At 48.9% G+C, this 11,802-nt stretch overlaps 1 long non-coding RNA gene across 1 annotated transcript; it reads left to right on the top strand.

Moving 5' to 3' along the window:
* Positions 1-274: 274 nt before the first annotated feature.
* Positions 275-1,929, top strand: LOC127324216 (uncharacterized). Its single transcript, XR_011745829.1, has 2 exons — positions 275-337; positions 1,610-1,929. It is a non-coding gene; the product is annotated as an uncharacterized lncRNA (long non-coding RNA).
* The last annotated feature ends 9,873 nt before the right edge of the window (positions 1,930-11,802 follow it).

The raw sequence follows: 11,802 nt of genomic DNA, 5'->3' as shown, positions 1-11,802 counted from the left end.
AAACGAGAGGAATTCAAATCTGACATTCCCATGCATCATTGGCATCATCCCTGGTTAGAAATAATTGAAATTGCAACTACAACTAAATGTTATGTGAGGGTGATTATCATTCCATGAGAATTATGAGCACCCCACTTAATTTTGCCATGCACAAATCATCTGGCCATGTCATCATGCATCATATTGCGCATTGCATCTACTTGTATTGATTTGTGCTATACTTTCTTGTATGTGCTATTTGCTTCTTCTCGAGTAGACGCCGACGCAGCAAGATTTGAGCAGGAGTACGAGTTCCCTCTGGAGGATCGTGTCGGTGCTTCTACCTCTGATCTGACAGGCGAGCCCACCCCTTCACCTATTTTACATTTTACATGCTCTTTTGATCTTTTGCTATCCTTATGTTGCGATTCTGTTGTGTCACGTGTCCTATTCCACTTGTTACCTATATGTCCGAGATACACCTCCTCGCCCTACCTATTGTTTGTTGTTTGCCAGCTTTGCGAGTCGTAGGCGAGTTTAGGATTTTTGTTGATATCTCGAAATGTTCGGGATATCTTGTTGGGATGTTGACACATGTACTACCTTTTCAAAATGATGATGATAACTTTTGCTACAACTTAAAATTGCAAAGGGATATAATATGCAGAGGCATCTGTGAGCCCCTTTGCGAAAGCATCGGAACTTTGACTTGCTAATGTCCCCTAGGACCCGAGTTCTTGTTATCTGTTTCTAAGACTGAGCGCGCTAACCACTCGTGGGAGGATTTATCGGGACCCCCCATCACCCATTACCATTTCTCAAGTCTGTTGAAAAGGGGGCCACAACCTTGGTTTTATTTGCCTATGCCATGTATGCCATGTATGCCATGCTTTACCTACTGTTGCCTTCGGGTGTTTATTACTGTTGCCTTCGGGTGTTTATTCCTGTATTGTACCCCGCGGGACGTTTAGCGAAAGCGTGTGGTTCGCACGCCTAGCCGCCGTCGCAAACCCTGAGTCCGCATCGGAGTACGGCCGAACTTCGTTTCGGGTAGCTTAGTCGGGTGGCCCCCCTAGGCATTCTTGTTGATTTGGGAACGGTCTTGTTGTGAGACTCCACACTTGCTATGCGGGTTCGAGCATGCGTGTATGGTAACATTGGTGCACCCCTGCAGGGTTAAATCTTTTCGGAAAGCCGTGTCCGCGGTTATGGACGACTTGGAACTGTTTAACTCGATCATAGAACAACTTACACCTAAAGTTGTCATTAATAACTTGCTAATTACTTGCGTAGTAAGTTAGCCCTATTATAATGGAATGGATATAAAATTGTCAACTGTGTGAGTGCCTTGTTAGTACCTCTTGGCTAAGGGGGATCGCTTTTGGCTGGGTTGTTGATTGCAGAGTATAGAACTGCTAGAATATGCGCTCTCTCACCTTCTCTATTAGACGGATGTTGTAGCGTGTCTCTATTGGTTAGTGCTTTGCTGCCGCTAAACTCCACATATAGCCGGGCGAAGTTTACACCGCCCACCAGCAAGCATAGCTGGTCTTGTCTCGCAAGTACGTGCCAACGGTACTTACCCTCGTTTTTCTTCCTCTTTTTCCGGAACCCGCTTTTCGACAAACAGGTACGATAGATGATGAGCAGTACGTAGGTGGCTACTTTGTCGAGTTCACGGACGACGACTTCGTTGCGTAGCAGGATCGTTCCTAAGGCAGCAGCCTGTGGCTTGTTGGTTATGGGAACACCGCTTGATTATCTTCAGGACTCTTAGTCCCATTTGGTTCTTGTCTGTACCCAGACTATTTGGCTATCTTATGTATGATGTACTGTTGGGATATGTTTCCCTATTGAGTGGCATTTGGATCTTGCTCATTAGAGCGTTGCTATATATATGAACCTTATTTCCATCTTTTGTGTCATACATAGTCATGTTGTGATATTCAAGCTGTATTCTACCCTTGTATCCTGTGCACAGTGTGTGTATGTGTGAAGTGCACAGGAAGGTGAAGCACTCAGGCTTGGAAAGCCTATCGTGAGCCTTTGAGGTGGGTGTTGTGTGCATGGGCGTGTCGAGCTGTTGCTTGGCCTACCCATATGCTTGGGAATGCGAGGCGACCTCACGGTCCTTTGTAGTGACCTCATGCACAGAAACCCCTCTTACTTGCGCGCTCTAGGTTTTTCCTACTCCTGGGGCTTACACAACACGTGTGAGGGGATGTGTGCGTACATTAAAATTTATATAGATCGTGAGAAAGTGAAGTAATTTCATCTTAGATCCCAAAGAGATTTTCAATGCTTTCTAAACGGCCTCAATCGGAGCTTGTTCTTATTCATGTTGTTACTCTTAACTACTTCCCTCTTCTAGATGATGCCTATAATCAATTTCGTCACCGTATCTTCTCTAATGTGACACCAACACCCTATCGTAGACATCCGTATCTGGGGCGTCTAGGACCTGGATAGCATCGGGATGAAAAAACCCATGCAAAACCGAACAGTAAAAACAAAAAAAAACTTGTGTTTTTTGCATACTTGTTTGTTACTTTGGGTTAGTCGTTTTGGGGGTCGAGAGTTTCAACACGTGTGAGGGGATGTGTGCGTACACTAAAATTTATATAGATCGTGAGAAAGTGAAGTAATTTCATCTTAGATCCCAAAGAGATTTTCAATGCTTTCTAAACGGCCTCAATCGGAGCTTGTTCTTATTCATGTTGTTACTCTTAACTACTTCCCTCTTCTAGATGATGCCTATAATCAATTTCGTCACCGTATCTTCTCTAATGTGACACCAACACCCTATCGTAGACATCCGTATCTGGGGTGTCTAGGACCTGGATAGCATCGGGATGAAATAGCCCATGCAAAACCGAACAGTAAAAACAAAAAAAAAACTTGTGTTTTTTGCATACTTGTTTGTTACTTTGGGTTAGTCATTTTGGGCGTCGAGAGTTTCAACACGTGTGAGGGCATGTGTGCGTACATTAAAATTGATCGTGAGAAAGTGAAGTAATTTCATCTTAGATCCCAAAGAGATTTTCAATGCTTTCTAAACGGCCTCAATCGGAGCTTGTTCTTATTCATGTTGTTACTCTTAACTACTTCCCTCTTCTAGATGATGCCTATAATCAATTTCGTCACCGTATGTTCTCTAATGTGACACCAACACCTTATCGTAGACATCCGTATCTGGGGCGTCTAGGACCTGGATAGCATCGGGATGAAAAAACCCATCCAAAACAGAACAGTAAAAACAAAGGTCGAGAGTTTCAACACGTGTGAGGGGATGTGTGCGTACATTAAAATTTATATAGATCATGAGAAAGTGAAGTAATTTCATCTTAGATCCCAAAGAGATTTTCAATGCTTTCTAAACGGCCTCAATCGGAGCTTGTTCTTATTCATGTTGTTACTCTTAACTACTTCCCTCTTCTAGATGATGCCTATAATCAATTTCGTCACCGTATCTTCTCTAATGTGACACCAACACCCTATCGTAGACATCCGTATCTGGGGCGTCTAGGACCTGGATAGCATCGGGATGAAAAAACCCATGCAAAACCGAACAGTAAAAACAAAAAAAACTTGTGTTTTTTGCATACTTGTTTGTTACTTTGGGTTAGTCGTTTTGGGGGTCGAGAGTTTCAACACGTGTGAGGGGATGTGTGCGTACACTAAAATTTATATAGATCGTGAGAAAGTGAAGTAATTTCATCTTAGATCCCAAAGAGATTTTCAATGCTTTCTAAACGGCCTCAATCGGAGCTTGTTCTTATTCATGTTGTTACTCTTAACTACTTCCCTCTTCTAGATGATGCCTATAATCAATTTCGTCACCGTATCTTCTCTAATGTGACACCAACACCCTATCGTAGACATCCGTATCTGGGGCGTCTAGGACCTGGATAGCATCGGGATGAAATAGCCCATGCAAAACCGAACAGTAAAAACAAAAAAAAAACTTGTGTTTTTTGCATACTTGTTTGTTACTTTGGGTTAGTCATTTTGGGGGTCGAGAGTTTCAACACGTGTGAGGGCATGTGTGCGTACATTAAAATTGATCGTGAGAAAGTGAAGTAATTTCATCTTAGATCCCAAAGAGATTTTCAATGCTTTCTAAACGGCCTCAATCGGAGCTTGTTCTTATTCATGTTGTTACTCTTAACTACTTCCCTCTTCTAGATGATGCCTATAATCAATTTCGTCACCGTATGTTCTCTAATGTGACACCAACACCTTATCGTAGACATCCGTATCTGGGGCGTCTAGGACCTGGATAGCATCGGGATGAAAAAACCCATCCAAAACAGAACAGTAAAAACAAAGGTCGAGAGTTTCAACACGTGTGAGGGGATGTTGTTATCACCAGATTTTGGACAAATCCAGAGGTGGGCCGTAAGAGAGATGGGCTTGGAAGACTACACGTGGAAGATTTCTGAAGCGGCCTTGCACGGAGAATTTGGGCTAGGTTGCCCGTGTATCTTTAATTATAATAGATTGTATCTTAGATCAAGATTAGAGTTTGTATCGTGCACGGTGGGATATTCCCACGTTAGAAAGTCCCCTGGACTATAAATATGTATCTAGGGTTTATGGAATAAACAACAACACAACGTTCACCCCAAAACAAACCAATCTCGGCGCATCGCCAACTCCTTCGTCTCGAGGGTTTCAATCAGGTAAGCGACATGCTGCCTAGATCGCATCTTGCGATCTAGGCAGCACAAGCTCCACGTTGTTCATGCGTTGCCGTCTTGAAGCGTCTTTGATGGCGGGCAACGTAGTTATCATAGATGTGTTAGGGTTAGCATAGTTCTCCGTATAACATGCTTACGTAGTGCAACCCTTGCATGTCTAGCCGCCCTCACACCTATCTCAGGTGTGGGGGCGGCACCCTGCTTGTTCATTATTTAGTAGATCTGATCCGTTACGATTGCTCCTTGCTTTGCAAGGATTAGTTTAGTATCTGCAATAGTTAGGCCTTACAAAGGGGGGGAGGATCCAGCGGCACGTAGGGTGGCGTTCGCAAGTCCTAAACAGGATGTTCCGAGGATCAACGCCATGTTGGTTTTTTGGCCTTGTTTAGGATTGGCTTATGAGCACCGTGCGTGGCCGCGAGGCCCAACCTGGAGTAGGATGATCCAATTATGCGGTGAAAACCCTAAATCGTCGTAAATCTCATTAGCTTTATCTTGATCAAGCAGGATCACCAAGTATTCGTGCACCCCGTACGAATCATGGGTGGATCGGCTCTTTGAGCCGATTCACAGGATAACCTGAGAGCCGATCGAGGCTCTTATTTAATGTTTACGTGTATGCCATGCAGGAACTAAGCGAGGCATCCCCATCACCTTCCTGACCAGGTATAGGTCAGGTGGCACGCCCTTGCACTTCGCATCGCCGCGTGTGACCGAGAGAAAGAGCATTGCGGGCCGTCGCTCGGAGGGGTCTCGGCCAGCCGCAGCTCTAGGCTCTTCCCGGCTCTACCTGTGTTGACAGGGCCGCTGCCCGCCGGTGGGTTTTGGCGATCAACACATTCCGCACGCCCGGTGGGACAATCGTCTACATCAACCACATCGCCATCTACATCTGAGATGGCGGCGGACGGCACGCCAGTCACCTACGAGGAGTTACCTGCCGAGCTCAAGAAGAAATACGACGAGATCAAGGTCACCCTCGAAGCCGACCTCATCGGCTCTTTTCAGAGAACCCGTACCCATGGCATCAGATGGAAGGGATTCTCACCACAAGGTGCACTCGATGGGATAGATCTCTCTGCCCCGTCGGAGGAACGCACCAGGGCCTACGGCGAGGAGATCAACTACTTGGTGGCTCACTCGCTACACCGCCACTCGAAAACTTGGTCAACGTGTTGGAGCGTCTCGCTCTGCGCGTGATCCGAGAGATCATGAGCCACCAGTACTCGCCGTCAGGACCAGCTCTCGGGACGCATCAAGGAGAGTTGCCACTCCAGTCCCGTCCACCGCTGCCATATGCGTTGGCAGCACCAGCTGAAGTGCCGGCTACACCGGCATTCGTCATCTACAAGATCGGTGGTGACCCTAGTGACTACCAGTTCTTGGCTAAGGCGCCTAAGGAGATCCCTCAAGGATACGCGTGCACGTATGTGCCAGATTGTGGCAATGGCCACTCTCAAACCAGGCCACAACGTCGGGGACTCCGGCGCAAACAGGAGGAACGTCAGCAACAGAGCTTGAGAAGCAGACGTGGCTAACTAAGTACGCCACCCCGACGAAACTCCCGAGCCCAGCTCCTGCAGTTGGCTCAGAGCTGGAAAAGCAAACATGGCTGGCTAAGTACGCCACCCCGGCGAATCTTCAGAGCGCATCTCCTGCAGCCAGCACGGCGGATCAGATCGATACCATGCGAGAGACCGATTCGGCATGGTGCCGAAAGAAGGGCAATCGGCTATTCCAAGCCGTACCCAGACGAGTACGAGATGATCCCGCTGCCACCTAAATATCGGCTCCCGACTTCTCCATATTCAGTGGATCGGATGGCTCCAGCTCCATCGAGCCCATCGGCCGCTATTTGGCGCACCAAGGACCGGCGTCAGTCTCGGATCAGCTACGCGTGTGGCTCGTTTCACCGTCCCTCACAGATCGGCTTTTGGATGGTATACCTCTTTGCCGACAAACTCCATCCAGTCTTGGAAGCAATTGGAAGAAACAGTTCCATATGCAATACCATTCGAAGCTTCCGAGTCTAGCATTGCCGATCTAGCACAACTACGTCGAAGCGCGGAGAAACGGTGACGAGTACATCCAGCGCTTCGGGAATCTTTGGAACCGATGTGATTCGGTTCGTATAACTAAAAAGGAAGCAACGAGTTGGCGATGCTGGCCTTGCAACACAGCTCAAGGACATGGCCTCCCAAGCAGATTATCCCTCGTGGCGCACATGGTTCGAAACTATCAGCATATGAACAGCGCCACCCGGACCTGTACCAAGACAAGTTCAAGCGTGCGATAGTCATGGTCGATACGAGAGGAAGGTGAAGTGCTGCGGGAGACCAAGAAGTAGCAGTGGCTGAGTGGACTCGGGGAGGAACCCCCGTGTCCTGCAAATGGGTAAAGCCACCAGGGCCGCCCAGGGGATTTGATTTTGACGTGACCAAGACTGAACAAATTTTCGACCTCCTGCTCAAGGAGAAACAGTTGACGATTCCTGAGGGTCTCAAGTTTCCCACGGCGCAAGAGCTAAACGGAAAGCCGTACTGCAAATTCCACAACTCGCTTTCCCATGCCACCAACGACTGCAGGGTGTGGCGTCAGCACATCCAAGCGGCGATAGAGAAGGGGCGTTTAATTTTCAACCAGTACGCCATGAAGGTAGACACCCAGCCCTTCCCCGCCGTTAACATGGTAGAAGTCATCTACCCTGAGGGTTGCCAGCCAGGTCCCACGTTCAGCATCAACATGGTAGGACTTGGGAACCACTCTGGCAAAGATGGAGATGAGGGCAGCTGCTCTCATAGCAAGGACACAGAGGAGGCCGCTCCACGCGATCGGCTCCATCATGATGGCAAGCGCTACGTCACAGAGGGAGAAGTGAAGAACATAAGATATCAACGACCTCTCTCTGATCACCTCCTCAACAAATATGTGAGTCAGTATGACCAACGCCGACGGTCCAACTATGATGATGAAGGAGATCGGGCGGCTAGAGAAGCCGGAAGACATCGTCGGCGGGATCGCGATGAGGAGGAGCACGAGCGCCGTGCCACGGACAAGTCAAGGGAGCAAGATGACAACGCCGGACACTCGGGACTGCCCTTTCTTCAGACACTGCTGGGATTCAGGAATGAGCCGATTGCCCACAATCGGCAATTGCCCAGAATGCAACAAGAAGAAGAAGGAGGCAGCCAACGTGTCTGTGTTTGAGCGCTTAGGGCCTCTCCCACCACCAAGCAAACGCGCTGAGTCACTTCGTTGGGCAGATCTCGAGGATTCCGAAGACGAGGGACTAGAAGAAGACAGGTACCACCGTCCAAGGTGGTGCCCTGACGGACTCAGCCGTTCACAAAAACGCAGGGTTCAGCGGTTGCGCGGCCTGGAGGAAGCCGAAAGGTTATACCTGCATACGCTAAGGAAGGTACGGCCTGATCTGGCTGCAAAGATTCAGCGAGCCCTGGATGAGGAGGGTCGTCCACGGAGAATGGAGTGGCGTCCCAAGCAAAAGAAAGCCGATGATGAAACATCGGCTGGCACAAACATGGTGCTTGTCTTGCCGACAGAGCTTAGTGCTCCACGATTATACGATGAACTAAAGGTGGATGACAGCAGGCGCATCAAGTCAGAGGTTGGGTTGGTTTTATCCAGCCTAACCGAGTAGCAGGATTAAAACAATGAGCGAACCAGGTGAGGCTGATCCTTGTGATCGGCCCCAAAAAAAATTTATGGAGGAACATTACAAAACCTTCATCGAACAAGCAATGTGGAGGCCGATTCCAGCAATCGGCTAAAATTATCTTCTGCACATATTCTGTTTGTGGTCAGCAACGATCTACTGGGCAGCGGCCACGTCGGCAGATGAAAGTCAGCATGAATCTTTGCGAAGCCGACGTACAAGTGCAGTGCCCTGACTAACCATGAAAGCCGATATCTGCAGTCATTTGGCAGATTCGGCTCGGGGGGCATATAGTCAGATGAACATATGCAGATAAACATGTGCAGACATGCGTGCAGTGGAATATTGGGGGCCGATTCGGAAAAATCGGCCAAATAAAAAAAAAACACAAAAAGTTTAGCCGATGCAGATACGTGGCCATCGACTCAAGAGGTACAGCTGTTATGAGCGGAAAGGGTCAATGGAGCAGGAAGGGAGTCACGAAGAGAGATTCTAATGGAAGAACTCCTCAGTTGAGTGGCTTGATGACTTCGAGGATGGGTTGCATCAGATCCACCACAGGGAAGGAGCCGATCTGACCTGCAAGGCGCGAAAAGTGGACTGAAGAAGCTCGGGGGGCAGCTCACCCTGAAGGTTCTCTGCTCTGAAGAGCCGATTTTGCTGAAATCGGCTGGTTCCGCATCATGACTTGGGAACCGACGGCGACACATTTGGTTAGTCCACTGATATGCTCGCCTTGATAGAGGCTCGGGGGGGGGCAACTGCTGGCGTAGAATTTTCCGTTCTTAAGAAACCGATTGAGATTTCATCGGGCTGAAAACCCAGTGGTATCGACTTCAGGAGCAAGTCGTGTCGGCAGTGGTCCTGGGGCTCTCGTGAGAACGTCGATCTGCCTAGTTGTCAGCCAGAGCTCAAAGGGATGGGGCATTGAGATACCGGTGCGTTGTCATCAGCTCGTTGGGCATTGGCTAAGGGACGATCGGCGGGGTCAGCAGAAGAGGGAATCGGCTCAATTAAACTCTGAAGAAATCGGCAAAATCAAATTGAGGAAAAGTTCTTCATTGATAAACTAGATTTCTTACATAGAAGAGCTGATTGCTCTCAAAAGGGAGTACTAAGGGGATACATTGCCCCGTCTCATTCTTGATCCTATTCTAGAGGTCCTATTCTACGGGCCGTCACTGCCCTCGTTGTCACCGTCGTCAGCGCTGTCAGCGCTGCTCCCGGCGGGCTCGTCGTCGCTGCTGTAGCGGCCGCCGACAGGGCCTTCGTTGTCCTCGTCCTCCACGTCGTCGTCGTCGTCGTCGCTATCATAATCACTGAGATTCCCTGGCCAGGGGCAATGGCGCTTGGCCGGCGGCTCGTCGGAGGGGCTGTCGTCGTCATCCTCCTCCTCCTCTTCCTCCTCCTTCACCTCGGAGGAGGTAAAGTCATCCCAGGAGAAGCGATCGTCATCGCTCTCCTCCTCCGATTCCCCGTTGGCGAGGAAGCGGAGGTCGCTCTCCCCGTCCGTCGAGGACTGGTCGTCCTCGGACCAGATGGAGAAGTCATGGTCTGACTCCTCCCCGGCCTCAATGGCGCGGCGGATGTTGGCCGCATGGACCTCTTGTGGGCTCGGTGCTGGCATCGGCTCGGGAGAGGAGGACTCGAAGGAAAGTCCCGACGAGGCAGAGGAAGAAGAAGACATGGTGCGCAGAAGGGTTTTTTGGGGGTGCCGATGGCTGGAACAGAGGAAGGGGATAAAGATAACTAATCAGTCGGCACGGTTAAAAAATGAGAAACCTGGTGGGAATTACTGCCATTACAGTTTCTGAAGGGGTAATGTCAGAGCTGTCAAATTTTGCAGAGAAGCTGAGAGGACAGGGCATAATGATGACGGATGCTGCAAATGGCTCTGTTCTGCCACGACATGACCCTTCAAAAGGAAAGCATAATGATTTTGGAAATGTTATTTCCAAAACCAGGGGGGCATGTGTTATCACCAGATTTTGGACAAATCCAGAGGTGGGCCGTAAGAGAGATGGGCTTGGAAGACTACACGTGGAAGATTTCTGAAGCGGCCTTGCACGGAGAATTTGGGCTAGGTTGCCCGTGTATCTTTAATTATAATAGATTGTATCTTAGATCAAGATTAGAGTTTGTATCGTGCACGGTGGGATATTCCCACGTTAGAAAGTCCCCTGGACTATAAATATGTATCTAGGGTTTATGGAATAAACAACAACACAACGTTCACCCCAAAACAAACCAATCTCGGCGCATCGCCAACTCCTTCGTCTCGAGGGTTTCAATCAGGTAAGCGACATGCTGCCTAGATCGCATCTTGCGATCTAGGCAGCACAAGCTCCACGTTGTTCATGCGTTGCCGTCTTGAAGCGTCTTTGATGGCGGGCAACGTAGTTATCATAGATGTGTTAGGGTTAGCATAGTTCTCCGTATAACATGCTTACGTAGTGCAACCCTTGCATGTCTAGCCGCCCTCACACCTATCTCAGGTGTGGGGGCGGCACCCTGCTTGTTCATTATTTAGTAGATCTGGTCCGTTACGATTGCTCCTTGCTTTGCAAGGATTAGTTTAATATCTGCAATAGTTAGGCCTTACAAAGGGGGGGAGGATCCAGCGGCACGTAGGGTGGCGTTCGCAAGTCCTAAACAGGATGTTCCGAGGATCAACGCCATGTTGGTTTTTTGGCCTTGTTTAGGATCGGCTTACGAGCACCGTGCGTGGCCGCGAGGCCCAACCTGGAGTAGGATGATCCGATTATGCGGTGAAAACCCTAAATCGTCGTAAATCTCATTAGCTTTATCTTGATCAAGCAGGATCACCAAGTATTCGTGCACCCCGTACGAATCATGGGTGGATCGGCTCTTTGAGCCGATTCACGAGATAACCCGAGAGCCGATCGAGGCTCTTATTTAATGTTTACGTGTATGCCATGCAGGAACTAAGCGAGGCATCCCCATCACCTTCCTGACCAGGTATAGGTCAGGTGGCACGCCCTTGCACTTCGCATCGCCGCGTGTGACCAGAAGAGCATTGCGGGCCGTCGCTCGGAGGGGTCTCAGCCAGCCGCAGCTCTAGGCTCTTCCCGGCTCTACCTGTGTTGACAGGCCGCTGCCCGCCGGTGGGTTTTGGCAGTCAACAGATGTGTGCGTACATTAAAATTTATATAGATCGTGAGAAAGTGAAGTAATTTCATCTTAGATCCCAAAGAGATTTTCAATGCTTTCTAAACGGCCTCAATCGGAGCTTGTTCTTATTCATGTTGTTACTCTTAACTACTTCCCTCTTCTAGATGATGCCTATAGTCAATTTCGTCACCGTATCTTCTCTAATGTGACACCAACACCCTATCGTGAACATCAGTATACGGGGCGTCTAGGACCTGGATAGCATCGGGATGAAAAAACCCATGCAAAACCGAACAGTAAAAACAAAAAAAAAAACTT

The sequence above is a fragment of the Lolium perenne genome, chromosome 5 (genome assembly GCF_019359855.2).
Source record: "Lolium perenne isolate Kyuss_39 chromosome 5, Kyuss_2.0, whole genome shotgun sequence".
Lineage (NCBI taxonomy): Eukaryota > Viridiplantae > Streptophyta > Magnoliopsida > Poales > Poaceae > Lolium > Lolium perenne.
The sequence above is the reverse complement of the archived record's forward strand: the minus strand, read 5'-3'. Positions and strand labels throughout refer to the sequence as shown.